Source organism: Portunus trituberculatus, chromosome 46, assembly GCF_017591435.1.
Source record: "Portunus trituberculatus isolate SZX2019 chromosome 46, ASM1759143v1, whole genome shotgun sequence".
Taxonomy (NCBI): Eukaryota; Metazoa; Arthropoda; class Malacostraca; order Decapoda; family Portunidae; genus Portunus; species Portunus trituberculatus.
In genome coordinates, this window is record NC_059300.1 from 24,305,420 (window position 1) to 24,327,614 (window position 22,195).

Below are 22,195 nucleotides of genomic sequence, written 5' to 3' on the forward strand. Positions count from 1 at the left end.
AGAGCTTCTCATTCTGAGTAATTTGAACTCCATTTACACCCACTGCAAATTGTTTAAAAGGCTGACAGCAATCTTTAATGGTTTACCAGTTTTTTGGGGAATGAGCTCATCCACTACCATGTCAACACTGGTAAGCTACATACTCATGCATGTAATTGTTTTTCTTTTATGTTATGGCCTACAGCGCCTGTAAGCATACTTGGAGAGTGTATGTGGGAAGCGCTGTTCAGCTTCCGCTCATTAGTGGCGCAGACAATTTTATTTATAGTGGTACCCATATTAGGGCCTATATTACCACTCAAGTGCATCTTTGGTGTAACCAACTAGAACCTGAGTATCATGGTGACATGTAGGTAACTTTAAACCACTCGACAAATGGTATAGCTTCAAAGCGGTATGTGGTGGGATTCGAACCTACATGTGGATGTCTGCCAGATCCCACGATCACCACCTTATCCACTATGCCACCGCCTCCCTAACTGGCAGGCACTGAGGAATGCAATTTAGGTGCCAGTTAGGTGGGTTAATTCGTGTGGGCATGTTGTCACATTTTTTAAGCAAGTACAAAATGAATCATGATAATTAGTTCTTTTGTTTGAGCATGCAGCCACTTACCAATAAAAATATAGAATATATCCAGCCAATCAGTGTGTTTTGTGAAGAAAGAGGCAACTCCATTTGAAATATTTGAATCAGTCCAATGGAAGATGTCTGTCACACAGGGTGTCCCTTTGATTGTTTCCATTGTATCACTACATTTTACAAAGAGAAATAGGTAACGACTTCATATTAATTTCTTAGCTTTACCCGTCAGGTTAGACTAGTTTGCTATGGCTAAATCAGTTTAATTGGATTATATTATGAGGAAGATGTCTCAGTAGTGTGTGTTGAACTAACTCGGTTATATTAACTAAGTTAGGTTAGGTTTGTCTAAATTAGATCAGTTTGATTAGGTTTGGCCTAGTCAGTAGTCTGCAGTGGTGGTGGTGAGTACTCTTCACAACAGTAATAGTCCAAATTTTGGAATTACTACTGTGGTACTCTGTGATGACGAAATTATTTTCTACTATAGTATATTTGTGTTTCTATTACTTCTTTGATCTACAATGCAAAAATAGTACTTTATGAGAGGATAAATAATGTTTTTGAAGGAAGAAGGGAAGGAGGAGTAAAAACAAGTACAGGCAAACCCCGCATAACGAACGTTTACACAAATTTTCACCACAACAAATGTTTTGTTTTATTACCCTTATATCACATAATGAACACCAAATCCCACTATAATGAAATTTTCATTAGGGAAATTTTGGCTGAGTTTGAAAACGCTGCTGAATCACCACCACCACCATCCACTGCCACGTCAGAATTCAATGCATTCAGAATTTTTATTTTATTTTATTTTATTTTATCTTTTTTTTTTTTTTTTTTTTTACTCATCCTAGAACCCAGTACAACAAATTTTTGCATAACGAACATTTTTTTTGGAACCTAACCCATTCGTTATGCAGGATTTGCATGTATTGCTTTGCAATGGAAACAAAAATGCAGATTCATTCAAAACAGGTAAAAAACTGCCAGAAAAAAATAGTTTCATTAAGAAGTGAGTGTGGTGAAAGAATAAAATTTATCGAAAAACATCATGATATTCCTCTACATAATACATTTGAGTAGTAACAGTAAAACAAGTATATATGTGGCACATGAATATTGATGCTTACCTTTGATCATGACATGATATAATATGATATCCATATCTTGAAAAACTGCAATCTGTATAATCCTTGTACCTAATGATTACTTAAAACTTAAGTATACAGTATCATCATTGAAATATCTTTCTAAGATGCTCAGTGTTGCAATAAATACCCAGTTTGCTCTTTTACGTTTTATGTTCATGTGTGTGTGTTGTTCTTGTGTGTGTGTATTTACCTAGTTGTATTTACCTAGTTGTAGTTTTACAGAGCCTCGGCTTTATGCTCGTGTGGCCCCGTCTCCATATCTACACTTATCCAATATTTCTTTAAAATTATGTACACTCTTTGCTGACACCACTTCCTCACTCAAACTGTTCCAAGTCTCAACACATCTTTGCAGGAAACTAAACTTTTTAACATCTCTCAGACATCCTCTCTTCCTCAGTTTCTTACTATGCGATCTTGTGCTTCTAATGTCATATTCTTCTCTCAGGATTAGTTTCTCATTATCCACTTGATCCATTCCATTAATCAATTTATAAACTTGTATCAGATCCTCTCTCTCTTCTCTGTTCCAGGTTGGTAGATCCATAGCTTTAGTCTCTCCTCATATGTCATCCCTTTAAATTCTGGAACCATTCTTGTAGCCATTTTTGTAGTCTCTCAATTTTCTTATGTGTTTCTTTTATGGGGGTCCACACAACTCCTGCATATTCCAATCTAGGTCTTATTTTAGTACTTATCAATTTCTTCATCATTTCTTTGTCCATATAGTGAAATGCTAATCCAATATTCCTTAGCAAATTATCGTCTCTGAAAATTCTATCAATATGGCTTACCGGTTGATTGTTTTCTTCCATTGTCACTCCCAAGTCCTTTTCCTTTTTACTTTTTCTAGTTCTACTCCATCTCCCATCTTATAGATTCCCACTGGTCGTCTTTCACTTTTCCCATTTCCATGACATGGCTTTTGTCCACATTGAATTCCATCTCCCATTTTTACTCCATTTCCAGATCTTGTTTAAGTCTTCCTGTAGTATTTCACAATCCTCTTTTGTTTAATGACTCTGCACAGTTTCGCATCGTCCGCAAACAGATTTATGTAGCTGTTCACTCCCTCTGGCATGTCGTTTATATATACGAGAAAAGTATTGGTGCCAATACTGACCCCTGTGGCACTCCGCTGTCTACTGTTCTCCACTTGGACTTCATATCTTTAACTATCGTCCTTATTTCTCTCCCCCTCAAGTAATTTTTCATCCATCTCAATGTGCTTTCTTTTAAGCCACCCTTCTCCTCTAACTTCCATAGTAATCTTTCATGTGGCACTTTATCAAACGCCTTTTTTAAATCTAAATAAATACAGTCAATCCATCCTCTCTCTCTTGTACTTTATCAACTATTCTAGAGTAGAAACTCAATAAATTTGTTACACATGACCGACCTTTTCTAAAACCAAATTGGCTATTTGATAATAATTTGTTGTCTTCAAGAAACTCAATCCATTGCTTCTTTATTATTTTTCACACATCTTGCATATTACACTAGTTAGTGATACCGGTCTGTAATTTAAAGGTTCTTCCTTCCTTCCGCTCTTATATATGGGAACCACCTCAGCTCTTTTCCACTCCACTGGCACTGTTCCATTTTCTATTGAGCATTTTATGATGTTGTATATAGGACTTGCTAGTTCTTCCCTACATTCTTTCAGTATTCTGCCTGAGACTTCATCCGGTCCCATTGCCTTTTCCTCATCTAGTTCCGTCATCAATCTTTTTATTTCAAGCTTGGTTACTTTAATCTCTTTCATATGGACAGTCTCTCTATTATCCTGTGGTCTTTCATATTTGGATTCCTTAGTAAAGACCTCATGAAATTTACTATTTAACAGTTCTGCCATACTTTTTGGGTCTTCCACCATTCTGTTCTCTCCTTTTAACCTTTCTTTTTTGTCTTATTTTTCCATTTATGAATCTGTAGAACAACTTTGGTTGTTCCTTACATTTTTCAACAATGTCCTTTTCATAGTTCTTTCTTCTTCCTTTCTCACCTTAGCATATTCATTTCTTGCTGTTTTGAAGTTTTCCTTATTTTCTGGATTTCTGTTTCTTCTCCACCTTTTCCATGGTCCATCTCATTTCTCCTTTGCCCTAGCACATCTTGCATTAAACCAATCTTTCTTTCCTTCTTCTTTAGGTCTATATTTCAGGACATATTCCCTGACTCCTGTTTTGTATATTTCCAAAAATAAGTTATATTTCTCTTGAACCGTATCTGAGTTTTCCATCTCCTCCCAGTTTACGTTTTTAAAATAGCTCTTGAGGTTGTGTGTGTGTGTGTGTGTGTGTGTGTGTGTGTGTGTGTGTGTGTGTGTGTGTGTGTGTGTGTGTGTGTGTGTGTATTTACCTAATTGTATTTACCTAATTGTAACATACGGAAAAGAGCTATGCTCGTGTTGTCCCGTCTCCATATCTATTAATGTCCAGCTTTTCTTAAAATCATGAATATTCCTTGCGTTGACCACTTCCACGTCTAAACTATTCCATGCTTCCACCCTTCTATGAGGAAGCTATATTTTTCATCTCTCCTATAAGTGGCCATTTTAGTTTTTCCCATGCCCTCTCGACATTCTTTCATTCCACATACACAGATCTTCCCTATCCATTTTTCCATGCCAATCATCACTCTGTATATTGCTATCAGGTCTCCCCTTTCTCTTCTGTTTTCCAGGGTCGGAAGTTGCATTCTTTTCAGTCTGTCTTCATAAGTCAAATCTCTTAAGTCAGGCACCATTTTTGTTGCAGCCCTCTGTACTTTCTCTAGTTTCCTTATGTGTTTCTTTAAGTTCGGAGCCCACTGTATTGTTGCATATTCAAGCCTCGGTCTTATCATTGCAGTAATTATTTTCTTCATCATTTCTTCATCTAAATATCTGACGCCACTCTTATGTTCCTCAATAAGTTCAATACTTCTCCAATTATTTTGTTTATATGTCTCTCTGGCGATAGGTCATTGGTAATTGTCACCCCAAGGTCTTTTCTTCATGACTGGTTTTATGTCTTCATTTCCTATCTTGTACATACTCCTGATTCTTCTTTCCTCTTGCCAAACTCTATTTTCTTGCATTTTGTCGTGTTGAACTCCATTTGCCATGTACAGCTCCATTTCCATATTCTGTCCAAGTCTTCCTGGAGTAGTTCGCAATCTTTGTCACATCTCACTTTTCTTAACAATTTTGCATCGTCTGCAAATAGGCTCACATAACTGGACACCCCATCCACCATGTCATTTTAGGCAGTGCTGCAGACTGAGTGATTCCCGTGTCCTCTCTTCCCGGTTCCCTTTGTGGTCTCATTTATACAATTGAGCAGCTGCAGCCTGCCCTCTAAAGACAACTTCTACTACTTCCTACACTACACTACAACACCTTACACTTTTACACTCTCTTCAAATCAAAATTTAATAATGGCTTCACCACGCCCTGCCTCGGAGTCCCCCTCTGGGGAGGGACCATAAATGTCCCCAGGTCGGACTGCCCCTCTGCTGTCGACCTTGGGTGTCTTGACACTTCATCTAATACTTTCACTATCAATTTCTGCAACATTCGTGGCCTTCGTTCTAATTTTCAATCTGTGGAACACCACCTCTCCTCTACTAAACCTCATCTTCTCTTCCTAACCGAAACACAGTTGTCTGTGACTACTGACAGCAGCCCTTTTCTGTTCCTCCTACTTGCTCTATCCTCATTTTCAATCCAAAGCTGGATGTTGCGCATACGTGCGTAACGACACCACTTGCTCTCGTGCCCACAATCTTGAATCTTCAGAATTTTCTACCATCTGGCTAAGACTTCAATGTCACTCTCTAACTAAATTCATCTGTGCTGTATACCTCTCACCTAATTCCTCTGACTATGTAAAATTCTTTGACTATTTGACTTCCAAGGTGGAGCACATCTTATCTCACTTTCCTTTTGCTGAGATCTCCATTTTAGGGATTTCAATGTTCACCACCAGCTTTGGCTTTCATCTTCTTTCACTGACCAACCTGGTGAACAAACCTTCAACTTTGCTATCCTTCATGACCTAGAGCAGCTAGTGCAGTTCCCTACCCGTATTCCTGACCGCCTTGGAGACACGCCCAACATTCTTGATCTTTTCCTAACCTCCAACCCTTCTGCTTACTCTGTTAAACTTTCCTCTCCGTTGGGCTCCTCCGACCACAATCTAATTTCCGTTACCTGTTCTATCACTCCAGTGCAGCCTCAGGACCCGCCTAAGCGGAGGTGCTTCTGGCATTTTAACTCTGCTAAGTGGGAGGAACTAAGGCAGTACTATTCTGATTTCCTTGGGATGATTATTGTTTTCATGTCAGAGATCCTTCTCTTTGTGCCGAGCGCATAACAGAGGTGATTATCTCTGGCATGGAGCTATACATTCCTCATACTTTCTCTAACCCTAAAGCTAAAAAGCCTTGGTTTAACTCTGCTTGTTCTCGTGCTGTCAATGATAGAGGCGGCTCACAAACGGTTCCGTAGCCATCCAACTGCTGAAACTCATGCCCTATATATTTCTGCCCGTAATCATGCCAAATCTATTCTCCAACTTACTAAAACTCTTTCATCAATAGAAAATGTCAAAGTCTTTCCAATTCTAACTCCTCTCGAGATTTCTGGCATCTAGCCAATAATATCTCTAACAACTTTACTTCTTCGTCTTTCCCTCCTTTACTTCATCCAGATGGCTCTACAGCTGTCTCTTCTTTTCTAAAGCTGAACTCTTCGCTCAAACCTTTGCTACCAACTCAACTTTGGATGATTCTGGGCATATTCCTCCTACTCCTCCACCCTCTGACTACTTCATCCCTAAAATTAAAATTCTTTATAAAGACGTTTTCCTGGCCCTCTCTGGCCTTGATTCTCGGAAGGCTTACGGTCCGGATGGAGTCCCTCCTGTTGTTCTCAAAACTGTGCTTCCGAACTCGCTCACTGCCTGGTCAAACTCTTTCATCTGTGTCTCTCTACTTCTATTTATCCTTCTTGCTGGAAGTTTGCTCACATTCAACCTGTCCCTAAAAAGGTGACCACTCCAATCCTTCTAACTACCGCCCTATAGCTTTGATTTCCTGCCTTTCTAAAGCCTTTGAGTCTATCCTTAATAGGAAGATAATGAGGCATCTATCAGCTCACAACCTTCTCTCTGATTGCCAGTATGGTTTCCGTAAAGGCAGATCTACTGGTGATCTTCTTACTTTCCTAACTGAATCTTGGTCATCCTCTTTTAGGGACTTCGGTGAAACCTTTGCTGTCGGCCTTGACATATCGAAAGCCTTCGATAGAGTCTGGCACAAATCTTTAATTTCTAAACTACCCTCCTACGGATTCTATCCTTCTCTCTGTACCTTCATCTCCAGTTTCCTTTCCGATCGTTCTATTGCTGCTGTAGTAGACGGTCACTGTTCTTCCCTAAAACTATCAACAGTGGTGTTCCACAGGGTTCTGTCCTATCACCCACTCTCTTTCTATTATTCATCAATGATCTCCTAAATCTGACTCAATGCCCTATCCACTCCTATGCTGATGATACCACCTGCATTATTCAACAGCGTTCAACAGACGCCCAACCCAACAACAATTAAATGACTCAAGGCGAGATGCTATAGGACGCCTAACTTCTGATCTTTCACTTGTTTCTGATTGGGGCAGAAAACCTGGTTTTGTTCAATGCCTCAAAACTCAATTTCTACAACTATCTACTCGACATAACCTTCCAGACAACTATCCTCTCTTCTTCAATAACACTCAACTTCCCTCTCCTCTACATTAAACACACTCGGTCTATCCTTCACTAAAAATCTAAACTGGAAATTTCACATCTCTACTCTTGCTAAATCAGCTTCCAAGAAGTTAGGTGTCCTATGGCGTCTTCGTCCATTTTCTCTCCCTCCCAGCTGCTTGCTCTGTACAAGGGCCTTATCCGCCCGTGTATGGAGTATGGCTCTCATGTCTGGGGATCCACACACAGCTTTACTAAACAAGGTGGAATCTAAAGCTTTTCGTCTTATCAACTCTTCTCCTCTAACTGACTGTCTTGATTCTTTAAGTCACCGCCGCAATGTTGCATCTTTATCTGTCTTCTACCGCTGTTTTCATGCTGTCTGCTCTTCTGAACTTGCTAACTGCATGCCTTCCCCCTCCTGCGGCCTCGCTGCACAAGACTCTCTACTTCTTCTCATCCCTATTCTGTCCATCTTCCTAATGCAAGAGTTAACCAGTATCTTCACTCCTTCATTCCCTACACTGGTAAACTCTGGAACTCTCTACCTGTGTCTGTATTTCCACCTGCCTATGACTTAAACTCTTTCAAAAGAGGAGTGTCAAGACACCTCTTACGTTAACTGGACCCTCCTTTTAGATTTTTTTGTTTTTTCTCTTTCTACTTTCCTCTTAACAGGGCCTGGCAACCAGCGGGATTTTTTTTTTCCAACACTTTGTTTGCCCTTGGCCAGTGCCCTTGTAATGTAAAAAAAAAAAAAAAATAAAAAAAAATAATATCTTCTTCATCATTCCTTCATCTAGGTAGTGGAATGCAAGGCCAATATTTTGGAGCATGTTATATGTTTTCCCAAATATCTTGTTAACGTGTTTCTCCGGTGACAGAGTGTTTTGCACGGTTACTCCTAAGTCTTTCTCCTCATTGGTCTCTTCAATCTTCTCACCAGCCAGCCTGTAATCCCTGTTTGGTCTGTATCTACTTCTTCCCATTTTCATAACATGGCTCTTGTTTATATTGAATTCCATCTGCCACTGTGTGTGTGTGTGTGTGTGTGTGTGTGTGTGTGTGTGTGTGTGTGTGTGTGTGTGTGTGTAATTCACTGTTTGATATGCTGCAGTCTCTGACGAGACAGCCAGACGTTACCCTACGGAACGAGCTCAGAGCTCATTATTTCCGATCTTGGGATAGGTCTGAGACCAGGCACACACCACACACCGGGACAACAAGGTCACAACTCCTCGATTTACATCCCGTACCTTCTCACTGCTAGGTGAACAGGGGCTACACGTGAAAGAAGACACACCCAAATATCTCCACCTGGCCGGGGAATCGAACCCCGGTCATCTGGCTTGTGAAGCCAGCGCCTAACCATTGAGCTACCGTGTGTGTGTGTGTGTGTGTGTGTGTGTGTGTGTATATATATATATATATATATATATATATATATATATATATATATATATATATATATATATATGTATATATATATATATATATATATATATATATATATATATATATATATATATATATATATATATATATATATATATATATACAGTGGTACCTCAAGATACGAAAGCTTCTGCATACGAAAATTTCATTTTACGAAATGATATGCGAAGATATTTTCACTTCATATTACGAAAAATTGCTCGTCATACGAAAGATACGAAACAAAACTCGAAATTCCTGCGCGCAGAAAAATTTAAAATTCACAACATAAATGCGCCATAAGATCCTGCTCTCCTATTGGTCAGAATCTTTCCCATCATGCTCAGTACCATGATCCTGTTCTCCTATTGGCCGAATCTTTCTCATCATGCATCAGTCATATGTTTTGTTGGTATTCCGCCAGTATTTAGTTTCGGAATTCGCTAAAGTTAGATGTTCATGTTTCCTGCCATTTTCTATATTTTCTGCCGTTTGCCCTCCTCCTCTGCCGCCACTTTCGCTTTCAGACATCGTCTCACTCGAAAGATAAGGTTCCACATTTTCGTATAATTTTTGTATTATAATTTTTCATTTATTATTGCATTATGTTCTATTATCTACTTCATTTACAGGTATTAACGGTTAGGTTAGGTATACTGAATGATTCAAACGTATTTGGCTCTTATTTCATTCTGGTTTTACCCTTATTATAAAATTTAATGTGGTGTTTTCGTAGGGCTTGGAATGAATTACCTTTAAAATTCATGATACGAAAGCCACTCCGGAACGAATCAATTTCGTATCTCGAGGTAACACTGTATATATATACAGGCAACCCCCGCTTAATGAAGGGGTTACGTTCCTAAAAAAACCCTTCGTTAAGCGAACCGATTATAACAAGTTTAACCCCTGACCTGAACTTCCATTGAGAGTAAACAAAGCAAGAGTGCATCATAGTACAGTGAATGGTTTAATGAAAGTAAAAATTATGAAGTTAAACATTTAGGCAGTTTAATTTAAGTCATTATAATGTACACTAATGTATGTTTGTACATAACTTTATAATGTTAATGATCTTAAATTTATGAAGGGAGGGAGAGTGAAACGGGAAAGACACCAACCGGCAACCTGTGGAATGTAAACAAACGGCTCATCATTGTATCACATACAAAACTTATGTACTACATTTCCACAAGGTTTTCCATTTTATCCATTGTAGTGTCACGAGTTCAGGTGGGTCTTTTAGCTTGCAAGGAAGATACGGTCTCACCTGCCTTCTTAATAGAGAAGCTTTTTGAAGCCATTTGCAAAGGTAAATTACTCAGTAATCAATATCTTATATCGAATATATCACTAAGTAGTAAATTCCTTTTAGGTATCGTAAGTATCGGCATAAAATAAGCCAATACTGATACCCTAAAAATGGGCCGATACAGCCGATTCCGATACCGATACCGATGCATCGGTACATCTCTAGTAAATACAATGAGCTGATATAATTTTTTTTTTATGTTATAACCTTGACATGTTTTAATTGGTACCAATGGATTATACACTAATTCAAAAAGAAGAAAAAATGAGGGATATTAGGAATAAAATTTGTGGTTGCGGTACCAATAACAACTTTCACCATTAGCTGTTCAATTCGGCTATAACGTTTTCGGCTATAGCGCAGCTATTTCAGCCCCAATTGGGCGCGATAGCCGAGGGTTAAGTGTGTGTATATATATATATATATATATATATATATATATATATATATATATATATATATATATATATATATATATATATATATATATATATATATATATATATATATATATATATATATATATATATATATATATATATACAGTGGTACTCGAGACATGAAAACTTCTGTATACGAAAATTTTATTTTATGAAATGATATGCGAAGATTTTTTCACTTCATATTATGAAAAATTACTCAGCATACAAAAGATACAAAACAAAACTTGAAATTCCCGTGTGCAGAAAATTTTTAAATTTGTGCCACACAAGTCGTCTTCTTGCGCAGTTTAATGACATTTGCCTGAGTCATTTCAGGAACATATTGAAAAGTAGGCAGAAACAAAATTCCTTGGATCGTTATTTTTGAAAGGTTTCCTGGTCAAGACAGCCCCTGACCACGATGGCCCCTCATGACAGCCCTCCCCAACGGCTCCATTTTTACCATGACGGCCTCATATGTTTACCCTAACGGCCCCATGTTTACCATGACAACCCCACACCAAATATTGAGTTATTGTCCTCTTATTTAAAGGGTGTAACACGACTTTCTGTAAATATTGAAAGAGGTGAGAGAACATGCATTTCTAAGCAGAAAATTTTATATATACATATGCATTTTAAGGTTTTGTTTACCCATAAGATGATTTTAAAATTTCAGAGAGGCACGTGAAAGTCCATTGTGTTTTTTATGAGGTGATGATGACTTGCTGGCTTGCTGCAGCAGCTGGATATATATATATATATATATATATATATATATATATATATATATATATATATATATATATATATATATATATATATATATATATAGATATATAGATAGATAGATAGATAGATAGATAGATAGATAGATAATCTTACCAATAGCACCTCAAATGAAACAGTAAAATACTGATATTTAGTGGTGAAGTAGTTTATGCCCAACACTTTTTTTGTGGTTTTATTTGGTGGCCAGCCTTAGTGTGTCCTACACAGGCTCTCAAAGTTTGGTAGGTGCCTTCCAAAAAACTAAGTCCACAATGACAAAGCTTGTCACCCCACTCACAATCAAGGAGAGTTATGTATATGTTCTGGTGTTGGTGAGCATGCGGCCACTCTGATGTCATACAACGTATGGACCTGTGCACTCCCATCACCTGACCGATGCAAGGCGGCTAACCAGCTTCATGATTAGAATAGTTGACGTGATGGCGGCAAACAGGTGTCAGGATTACGATAATGGACTAATTGCTTTTCACTTGTGGTACTGTGGTAAAGTGAAGGATCTCTTTGACTTCTGTGTGTGTCACTAGCTTATTCTGAAAGAAAAACTGTGTGAAGTGTGCAGAAAGGCATCTGTGCTGGATATTTAGGTTAGGTTAGGGTAAAGATCCTAGAGGATCTTGGGGGAACAGTGCCCCTCTGCTAGATGTTTAGGTTGGGTTTGATTAGGTTAGAGTAAAGACCCTAGGGGGCTCTCGGGGGTGCAGCTCCCCTCCCAAAAAGAAAGAGAGAAAAAAAAAATTATTCCCCATGTGCCCCCAAGCTTGCAGATGGGGATGGGGGGGTATTTAAAAACACTACTTAAAGAGGTGCTATTAGTAAGATTTTCCATCCACACACACACACACACACACACACACACACACACACACACACATATATATATATATATATATATATATATATATATATATATATATATATATATATATATATATATATATACACACACACACACACACACACACACACACACACACACACACACACATACACACACACACACACACACACACACACAGACACACCGGCGTAGTGTAGTTGTTAGCACGCTCGACTCACAATCAAGAGGCCCAGGTTCGAGTCCCGGCGCGACAAGGCAAATGGGCAAGCCTCTTAATGTGTGGCCCGTGTTCACCTAGCAGTAAATAGGTACGGGATGTAACTCGAGGGGTTGTGGCCTTGCTTTCCCGGTGTGTGAAGTGTGTTGTGGTCTCAGTCCTACCCGAAGATCGGTCTATGAACTCTGAGCTCGCTCCGTAATGGGAAAGACTGGCTGGGTGACCAGCAGGCGACCGTGGTGAATTACACACACACACACACACACACACACACACACACACACACACACACACACACACACACACAGTGTGTGAAAGAAGAATTACAGGGAAAATTAAAGGATTAATTGAAAAAGGAAAGTGAGAACCAGAAAATGAGTTTTAATGAAATAGTAAAAAAGTAAATACAAGACAGAACAAAAGACACAGTAATACAGGTCATTAAGGAGAAGGAAGACCTAGTCAGAGACACAGTTGACAAGAAGAAATGTATTATAGTATAGGGTTTGAAAGTAAAGAAAAATCTAATCTGGTATGTAAGGGAAAAAGAAGAGAAAGAGTTGGAAAGAGACATAATAAATATGATTCAGGATGGACAAAGTCTTGATAGTGAAATAGAAGAAGTGTAAAGGATGGGAAGATACAGTGATGGACATGTAAGACCTATGAAAATAAAACAGAGATCACAAGTAGCAGTGGAAGAACTACTAACGAGAGCAAGAAAACTAGCTCATTCAGATGTATACAAAGATGTATGGATAAAAGAGACATGAATTTGGAAGAGAGAGAAAGATTGAAAGAATTGAGAAATTAAGTGAAAGAAAGAAATGAAAATGTAGAGAGATCAAGAAAAAAAAGTTTTTTTGAAAGTTTGGAACATGAGACTGAGGAAATGGTACATCAAGGAAAGAGAAGAAAGAGCAGAGGAGGAAATGAGGGGAAATGTGGAAAATTAAAAGTTGCTTATACTAATATAAACGGACTCGTCTCAGTGGTATATGATTTGAGACTTTATTAAAGAGGTTGAGCCTGACAATGGGGATCACAAAAACGAAATTAAGAGATCAACTGACACTAAACCCCATTGGGAACGGGCTGTACACTATCTATATGAAAAATAGAAAAGCGAAGCAGGGTGGAGGAGTGATGATACTAAGCAAAAAAAACCTAAAGGTAACAAACGTGAATTATGGCAAAAACAGTGCAGAAATTATATCAGTCGTAGTTGAGAAAAATTACATGGAGAAGAGAGAATTTGTAATCTGCTATGTACCACCCAAGACAAGATCTTGGAGTCTAAGAGAATATGAGTAAGTTTTGAAATATACTGAATACTTACTAATCAAAATATTAGAAAAGAAAAGAAATACTGTAATAATGGGGGACTTCAACTGTAAGGAAGTGCACTGGTACGATATGACTACAGAGGGAAATGAAGATTCATGGGGTTACACATTAGTGGAGTTAACTATGGAATATACAATGACACAATAGATTCAAGAAAACACCAGATTTAGGAATAGTGAAGAGCCATCAAGACTGGATTTATTATTTACAACGGAACCTGAAATTGTGGATGGAGTAGAGTATAAGACACCTTTGGCAAACAGTAATCATGTACTAATAGTAGCGACCTTCAAGGATGTGATTAGGAATGAACTGAATTAAAAATATAGAAAAGGAAGATTGACATATAGCAAAACAAATTTTAGAGAACTCAAAGACTTTTTCCAAAAGACAGACTGGACTAAATTTGATAACCAGGCAGGAGTGGAGGAAAAGTGAATGACATTTAAAGAAATTTATAATGATGGAGTGAATAGATATGTACCGAGACTGAAAATTAAAGACAAATATAAGGAAGAATGGTTTAATAGAAAATATGAAGAAGCAAGAGATAGAAAGGATAGAACGTGGAAGATATGGAGAAAAAACAAACGTCCAAGGAAGTGGCAAGACTACATCAGAGAAAAGAATAACTATGTTAAAATACGAAGAGAAGAACAGAAAAACTATGAGAAAAACATAATTGAAAAATGCAAAGATCAGCCAAAGATCTTTTATAGATATATAAACAGAAAGTTAAAAAACAAACACGAGATAGAGAAACTAGTTTATGAAAAAAATGAATACAGCGATGAATTGGAAATGGCTGAAATAATGAACAGACACTTTCAAGAAGTTTTTACAAGAGAAAGAAAAACATTAATATGAAGAACTAGGAAATAAATCTCCTGCGATGAGAGACATTGTTATTTCAGAGCAGGAAATAATGATACAACTAAGAAATTTAGATGTAAGAAAATCACACGGTCCGGATGGAATTGCAAACTGGATATTGAAAGAGTGTAGAGAAGAGCTGGCAAATAAGGTATACAATATAATAAAATGTTCTATTGAAAAGGGAAAAGTACCAGAAGACTGGAAAAAAGCCAATATTGTGACAATATATAAAGGAGGAAGTGAGGAAAACCCAACAAATTACAGGCCAGTGTCCCTAACAAGTACAATAGCTAAAATATGTGAATATGTGATCAAAGAAAGATGGACCAAACATTTGGAAGAAAAAAATTTAATTAAAGAAAGACAATTTGGCTTTACAAAAGGAAGATCATGTGTAACAAACCTTATATGCTTTTACTCTAGAGTCATAGACATAACACAGGAAAGAGATGGATGGGTTGACAGTGTATTTTTATATTTAAAAAAAGCATTTGATAAAGTTCCACATGAAACATTAATAAGAAAATTGGAAGATATAGGGGGAATAAAAGGAAAATTGCTGGAATGGATGAAGAATTTCCTAACTGGAAGAACTATGAGAGTGAGAATTAGAAATAAGGAGTCCACCTGGAAGGAAGTTATAAGTGGGGTTCCGCAAGGTTCTGTGTTGGCCCCAATCATGTTTGCAATATACATAAATGACATGGACGAAGGAGTAGAAAGCTCTATGAGTTTCTTTGCAGATGACGCAAAACTTTTGAAGAAACTTGGGTCACATGATGATGGTAGAACCCTTCAGCAGGAGTTAGATAGACTATGGGAATGGAGTAAAAGATGGGAGATGGAATTCAACATTAAGAAATGTAGCATAATGGAATTTGGGAAGAGCAAAAATAGGATAACAAGACAATATAAACTTGGAGAAGAGAAGATTAAGAAGGTGTAAAGTGAAAAGGACCTGGGAGTTCTCATAACAAAAGAAATGTCCCCCAATAAACATATAAATAAAATTGTTGGTGAGACCTACAACTTACTGAGAAATATTAAAATTGCATTCTCATATATTGATGAAGGTATGGTGAAGAAGTTATTGGTATCCTTAATCAGACCACGACTGGAGTATGCAGCAGTACTGTGGTCACCTAACACAAGGAAGAATATCAGGAAAATTGAGAGGATACAAAGAGCAGCCACCAAACTGGCCCCAACCTTGTCGGCTCTTACATATGAAAAGAGACTGGAGAGACTAGAATTACCAACACCGGAGCAGAGAAGAGAAAGAGGCGACCTGTTGACCACCTACAGAATAATGAATAATATGGAGCTTCCTGATAGGATCAACCTGCTGAAGAGGGACAGAAGGGACACAAGAAGACATGGACTAAAACTCAGAAAAGACAATTACAGAAGAGACTTCAAGAAAAACAGCGTCCCCCATAGAGTGATGGATATATGGAACAGACTGGACAGAGAGGTGGTGTGCAAAGTCTATACACGACTTTAAGAGAAAATTAGACACTAAGATACAGAGACGGGACAACACAAGCATAGGCTCCCCTCCTGTAAAATACAACTAGGTAAATACACACACACACAAATGTTCCTCTATTCAAGAACAAATCAATTCATGAACATATTTTTCAAACTATTTTTGTAAAAGCACAATCTGCAAACTCCCTCAGCTGGTAAGCACATGCTGTTTGCTTTTGCATATCTTCCATGAGTAGTGTGATTACCAGACACTGGCAAGTCTCTTTGGCATTGCATTATAGTTTGTCACTGATTTTAAAATTGGCTGCCTTCCCATCACTCGAAGGGAAACTTAACATGTGGGTATGTCCCCCCTTTCTCTGGACCCGCTTCCTTCAAGACACAAACCTAACCTAATGTTACCTAACAACAAGCAATGTGAGACAAAAAATGACACTACTGAAATCTATGAAATGGGACAACATATAAAAGCTGAAAATTAACCAAGGATAAACAACCCTTCATCAGGAGGAAGAGTGGGAAGTGCCTATATATAATAACAATAACTCCTCTGACAAGTAAATAATCAATTGCAATAAAACTTGGTGAAAGTACAGAATAGAATCTCCCCTTTTCCCCCCCTCCCCCTCCCCCTGCCCCAGCAAGCTTGGGGGACTGTGGGGAATCGAGGGTTCTAGGGGGCGGAGAGCCAAAAGAGGCAAGATATGGCGATCCAAAAATATCTAAGGACAAAAACAGCCGTTTTTTAAGGAAAAATATGGAAAATGTTAGGATAATTTTTGCTGAAATTATCCTAACCTAACAGGTATAATTCTAGTTTATGCTATACTCTCCCCTACCCCCACCCCCAACAAGCTTGGGGACAGGTGGGAATGCAGGGTTTCAGGTGTGGAACATGAGGTGCGTCGGAAATGTGTACAACTTGGGGAGCTCCAGGGGGGGGCGCAGCCCTCCGTTTAGGTTAGGTTAGGTTAGGTTAGATTAGCTTAGCGTCCTTGCTCAAATTTACTTCAAATTTATGGAATTTATACAAATTAGTGAATTTACGAAAGTTATAATGAACCTTCGTAGAGTTTAGGATGACCATTTTTTCCCTCCAGTTACGCAAAAAAATACGCATTTCATGTTCCCCACCCAAAACCCCACATTCCCACCTGTCCCCTAGCTTGTTGGAGGGGGGAAGGGGGGAGTATGGGCAGAAACTAGAATTTTACTACTTAACATAATAGCCTGCTAAACTATCCTAACCTAACCTAACCGTCCACCTAACCTAACCTTACCAGAAAAATTTGGAAAATGTAAAAATTCATGGATAATTTTCACTGAAATTCATAAATCTTTAGAATAGGACCTTCTCTCTAATCCGTGCAATAATAACACAAAATAATGAGTAGTTAATGGAGAACACGTACCTTGTGGTCTTGTTTGGGGGTCACACACGGTTATGTCACATTGCCTCACTGAAATCAGAGATGTCACTCGGAGTCTAAGTCCAAATAGTAAACATTGCTATTGTCTATTGTATATATCTGGGGTATGTGGGTAACAGGAAGTAACTGTCTGTTGTTCACATCCTGGGTTTGTGGGTAACTGCTGAATAGGATTCTTATTGTATCTATAGTTCTTTTGTCCAATGACGTGCCACCACCTCTTACCACCACAAGCTGCGCCAATGGGAATTTGCTATATGTATTCGTAGGCGGGGCACAGCTGGGCAGACAGGTGCACAGAGATCTGTGTGCGCAGTTGAACCATGGCCACCAGTGACATTAGTTGTAAAGGTTACGAATTTGATTACTGGGAAATCATCGCTCCTGCGATGCAAGTCAGTGTACAATCGAGAAGAGGGTCAGCCAGGACCTTCATCCTTTCGTTAAGGTATTGTGAGGAGGGGTATTGGTAGAGGTAGGGCATATTGTGTGAAACTATAAGAGAACCGGTGTGGGGGGAGGGAAGCTGCCCCAAAGCAAGGATACGGAAGGTTAGGTTTATGTTAGGGTTAGGTTAGTGTTGCGGGGGGGGGAGGGTCCGGGGGGCGCAGCCCCCTAGGTTAGGTTACGTTAGGTTAGGTTTATGTTAGGGTTAGATTAGTGTTGCAGGGGGTTAGGTTAGGTTACATTAGGTTAGGTTTACGTTAGGGTTAGGTTAGTGTTGTAGGGGGGTTAGGTTAGGTTACATTAGGTAAGGTTTTTGTCCTTAGATTTATTTTTTTATCCCCATATCTCGCCTCTTTTGGCTCTCGCCCCCCAAAACCCCCGATTCCCCACGTGTCCCCCAAGCTTGTTAGGGGGAAGGGCTGTAATAGAAAAGAATATGTAAGGAGTTGCTGTTCTATAGATTTACCCTGAAATTATCCTAACCTAACATAACCTGCTTGCCGGGGGGGGGCAGGACCACCCTAGACTATGCTAACCGTCCACCTAACGTAACTCAACTTGTATACCTTCATACATGACTGATCATTGCGGACTTAGATTCTGCAGGCACCGGAATATTCATTTAATTACTATGGCCTTATAAAAACCGTCCCCACATTAAAAACATCCCAGACATGTTGTATAGTAAGTACTCTATCACCTTGCATGGTTGTTTCAATGATTAGAAAGAAGGTACCATTCTTTACTTTTTCCTAAAACGTTATGTACTCCATGAAACTCCCTTGAAAGCAACTTGAAAACAGTGACTGACACCTTAGTGACCTTACACGGTCCTGTAAAAGGAAGACACGGTGTTTGACTGCCGCAGCGCCGCTATCTTGCGAGATCCTTGAGCTGCGAAAAAACTCACGAGCCGACCTACGCATAAAAAGGGTGAAGTTATTTCGCACGTAGATGATGCGTAATTATTGATTTTGTGATATATATATATATATATATATATATATATATATATATATATATATATATATATATATATATATATATATATATATATATATAATCACAAAATCAATAATTTCGCATCATCTACGTGAAATAATAATAATATATATATATATATATATATATATATATATATATATATATATATATATATATATATATATATATTGTTAGGTATGAATTGTATATAATTATTTTTTTCCTTGTTTCTACACAGCCGTGAGAAGCGAGGCTGATCTTAGCGAAGAGCACATCCTTTCATTTCATGTGCAAGCACTTCTTATGCTAAGTCAGTATACGTTCCCACAGGCTCAGTGTGGGAACCTCTGGTTGCTGGATTATATATATGTAATTAGAACAGCATAGACATATATTTAGTACTATCATATATTTTATTCCTTTCATTTATGATTAAGTAATACTTCAACTATTATAACCAATGCATTTGTAACTGTTCTTTAATATATGAGTCGGTCACCGGTGTCAGTGAGTTTTTGCTGACGAGAGATTGACAAGACGGTGCTACGTTAGTTGGAGTCTGACGAACACACGAGCTGGCCATTGTGCTCCCCCACGGCGTTTGCCAGGGAGCTGTGGACTGTGTGTGTGTGTACAAGACTATCCTTGTGTAGTGTAAATAACTGTATTGTTAATATAAGTAAAACCCAAGCTGTGTTTTCGTTAACTCCCCTGAGAAGACAGTGTGAGAGAGTTCCTGAACTAAGGACACTGCTACTCTTGTGCCCTCTTCGTGGTAACATAACATTGACCACACCACTGGTGGCAGCGGTGGGATGAATAAGTAAACCAGTGAACAATAGACTTAGTGCAGTGAATGCGTATGTGTGTATCGGCTGTTATATCCCATAACGCACTCTCTCTGATGCACTGGCAACTCAGTTCAGCGGCTGACTTATCCGCTAAGTCAGCAGATGCTACCAAAACAATCTCTCCCACTACCGCCTAGCTCTGCTCAGTTGGGGGGGGGGGGGGTGACTCGGACTTTCGCTCCTGACATAAATTTCTGAAGTGATGTGTAATTTTCTTCCGAGAGGTTGACCCGGGAAATATTACACATTATAAATTCAGGAAAACACTCCCAGTGTTCTGAGCGAGTTACAAACAGCTGGGTGACTGGAGTGGTACTCGTATTACAGCATCGATTACCCGTTCTCATCGCATCTCATCACTCAGCTGGACATCCAGAGTGGTATAAGACTTCTACTCTCATCACTTCTCACTCATCGCTACAGGGAGAAGTATAATACTACACTACACAACTAAAAGCACTCACTGTGTCGCACAGACTTTTCAAATATTTCCGTATCACGGCTACGGAGTTGATCACATATGATTCAGTTGTGGAACACTTCTCAGATTTCTTCATAATTTCAGAACTTGAAGCAGGGTCTACAGAGGACTACAGCGACTGCTGATGGTTCCGTGACGTCATTCTTTCTCTGAGAGACAGACTGCCGCTATGTCAAGGACGCCTGAGGAGCATCTGTGACCTTCGCTTCGTACATATTTTCTCACATCTTAGGTGAGAACAAGCACAAAGTTAATACTACAATTACACAAAAAATAGCGTCACACATACTTTATTGTTATGTTGGAAGTTATTAGTTATTCTTTTTTTTTCATATATAGCATAACTACGTTAACATAAGGCGTTTTCAGTAGCACCTTGCCAAAAGCGAACGGTCCTAAAAGCGTTCGCCTGTGGCACCCTAAAGGCGAACGCTTTTCAAGATATGTTCGCTTGTGTTAGCTCTGAGTCACGTGATAGCGAACACTTACGGTGATTGGCTGTGAGACGAGTTACCAATTCTGTAAGTTTTAAATCAATAAAACATACTATTATGAGGAGCATGAAGATATGATAAGTATTATCATGTAAAGTAACGGTTTACTGATATTGAAATTCATAAGAATTCTCCTTGCAGTTTGAATTAAATGAAAACAGTCTTGCACTCTCGAGACATCTGGGACAACGCGCTCTGGATGGACCACGGTTCACACTTGTTCACGCTACTCATTTCAAAGCTTGTGACTCCGACTTTGATTTTCAGTTATGTGAGAATCTCGTATGTTACACATTATCTAAGCACATTAATTGTAAAATATAAATATGATGGGATATTTGCACTGTTACTTGATGATGACATAAGGTTATAGCAATATTGCGGAAGATTTGGGTATATATTTTAATGGTGGTGCTCTGAAAACTTTGGGCGAACGAACACACAACATCATGGCCTCTTTGACTGCAATAATTTGAGGGGATCCACAACAAAAATGTCTCTGCCAATGTAACTACTGAATGACAAGCAGTCACTAGTGGTGTAGCGGCTTATTTGGCATATTGTGTATCAATGGATACTGGGTATATTACCTGTAATACTTTATAAAGTAAGAAAATGTGACAGGGGAAGTGATACCTGGGATCTTAACCCCTTCAATACGGTGACGCCTATGTAGGCGTCATGAAGCCCCAGTAGCATATACGGTGACGCCTACATAGGCGTCATATTTCTTTTCTGAGCTTTCTTCACTTCAGTTGTCCCGTATAATGTGTTGGATACCAACTACACACGCCGTATGCTGTCCTTAAAATCCTAGTGCTCCTCACACCATCCTTGTCTCCACCAATCACTAAAGATAAGCTACATACGTCCCGCCTTGTGTCTAAAATTACCCAATGGCATAGACTGTTCCCATCTCTCTCTCTCTCTCTCTCTCGAAAGATAAGTTACATGCGTCCCGCCTTGTAACATTCGTGAACACACACACACATACACATACACACACACACACCAAATTCAAAATATGTTGATGAGGCCCAGGGAGCAAAGCCGAAAGTGGCCACTCAAAGCATGAGTCCAGCTTCAACAGGGGCAATATTGCAAGGTAGATTGGTGATGTTGGAGAAGAGATTTGAGGAGTTAGTGAAGGAATTAAAAGTTCAGAGGAGTGAGGAGGAGCAGGATAGAGAATTCCGCAAGGCTTTGAAAGAAAGAGTTAAGAGACTGGAGGAAAATGAAAAACGATTGGTGGATGAGAATGCGCACTTGAAAGTGGAGGTTGAAAAATACAAGAGACGGTTGGAGGAGAAA

The 22,195-nt window shown here is 38.8% G+C and overlaps 1 protein-coding gene across 6 annotated transcripts in view; it reads right to left on the bottom strand.

Annotated features, from left to right (window-relative positions):
• Positions 1–18,984, bottom strand: part of LOC123520008 (F-box/LRR-repeat protein 15-like) — a 41,897-nt gene extending 22,913 nt beyond the window's left edge. The window contains exon 1 of one of the 6 annotated variants that reach the window (XM_045281790.1): positions 18,902–18,984. The gene's annotated coding sequence lies outside the window, so the exon portion shown is untranslated. Of the gene's footprint in view, positions 1–17,609; positions 17,658–18,774 lie in introns of those variants that run through there. The other 5 variants (XM_045281789.1, XM_045281791.1, XM_045281795.1 and 2 more) reach the window with 5 other exon arrangements.
• Between the last annotated feature and the right edge of the window lie 3,211 nt (positions 18,985–22,195).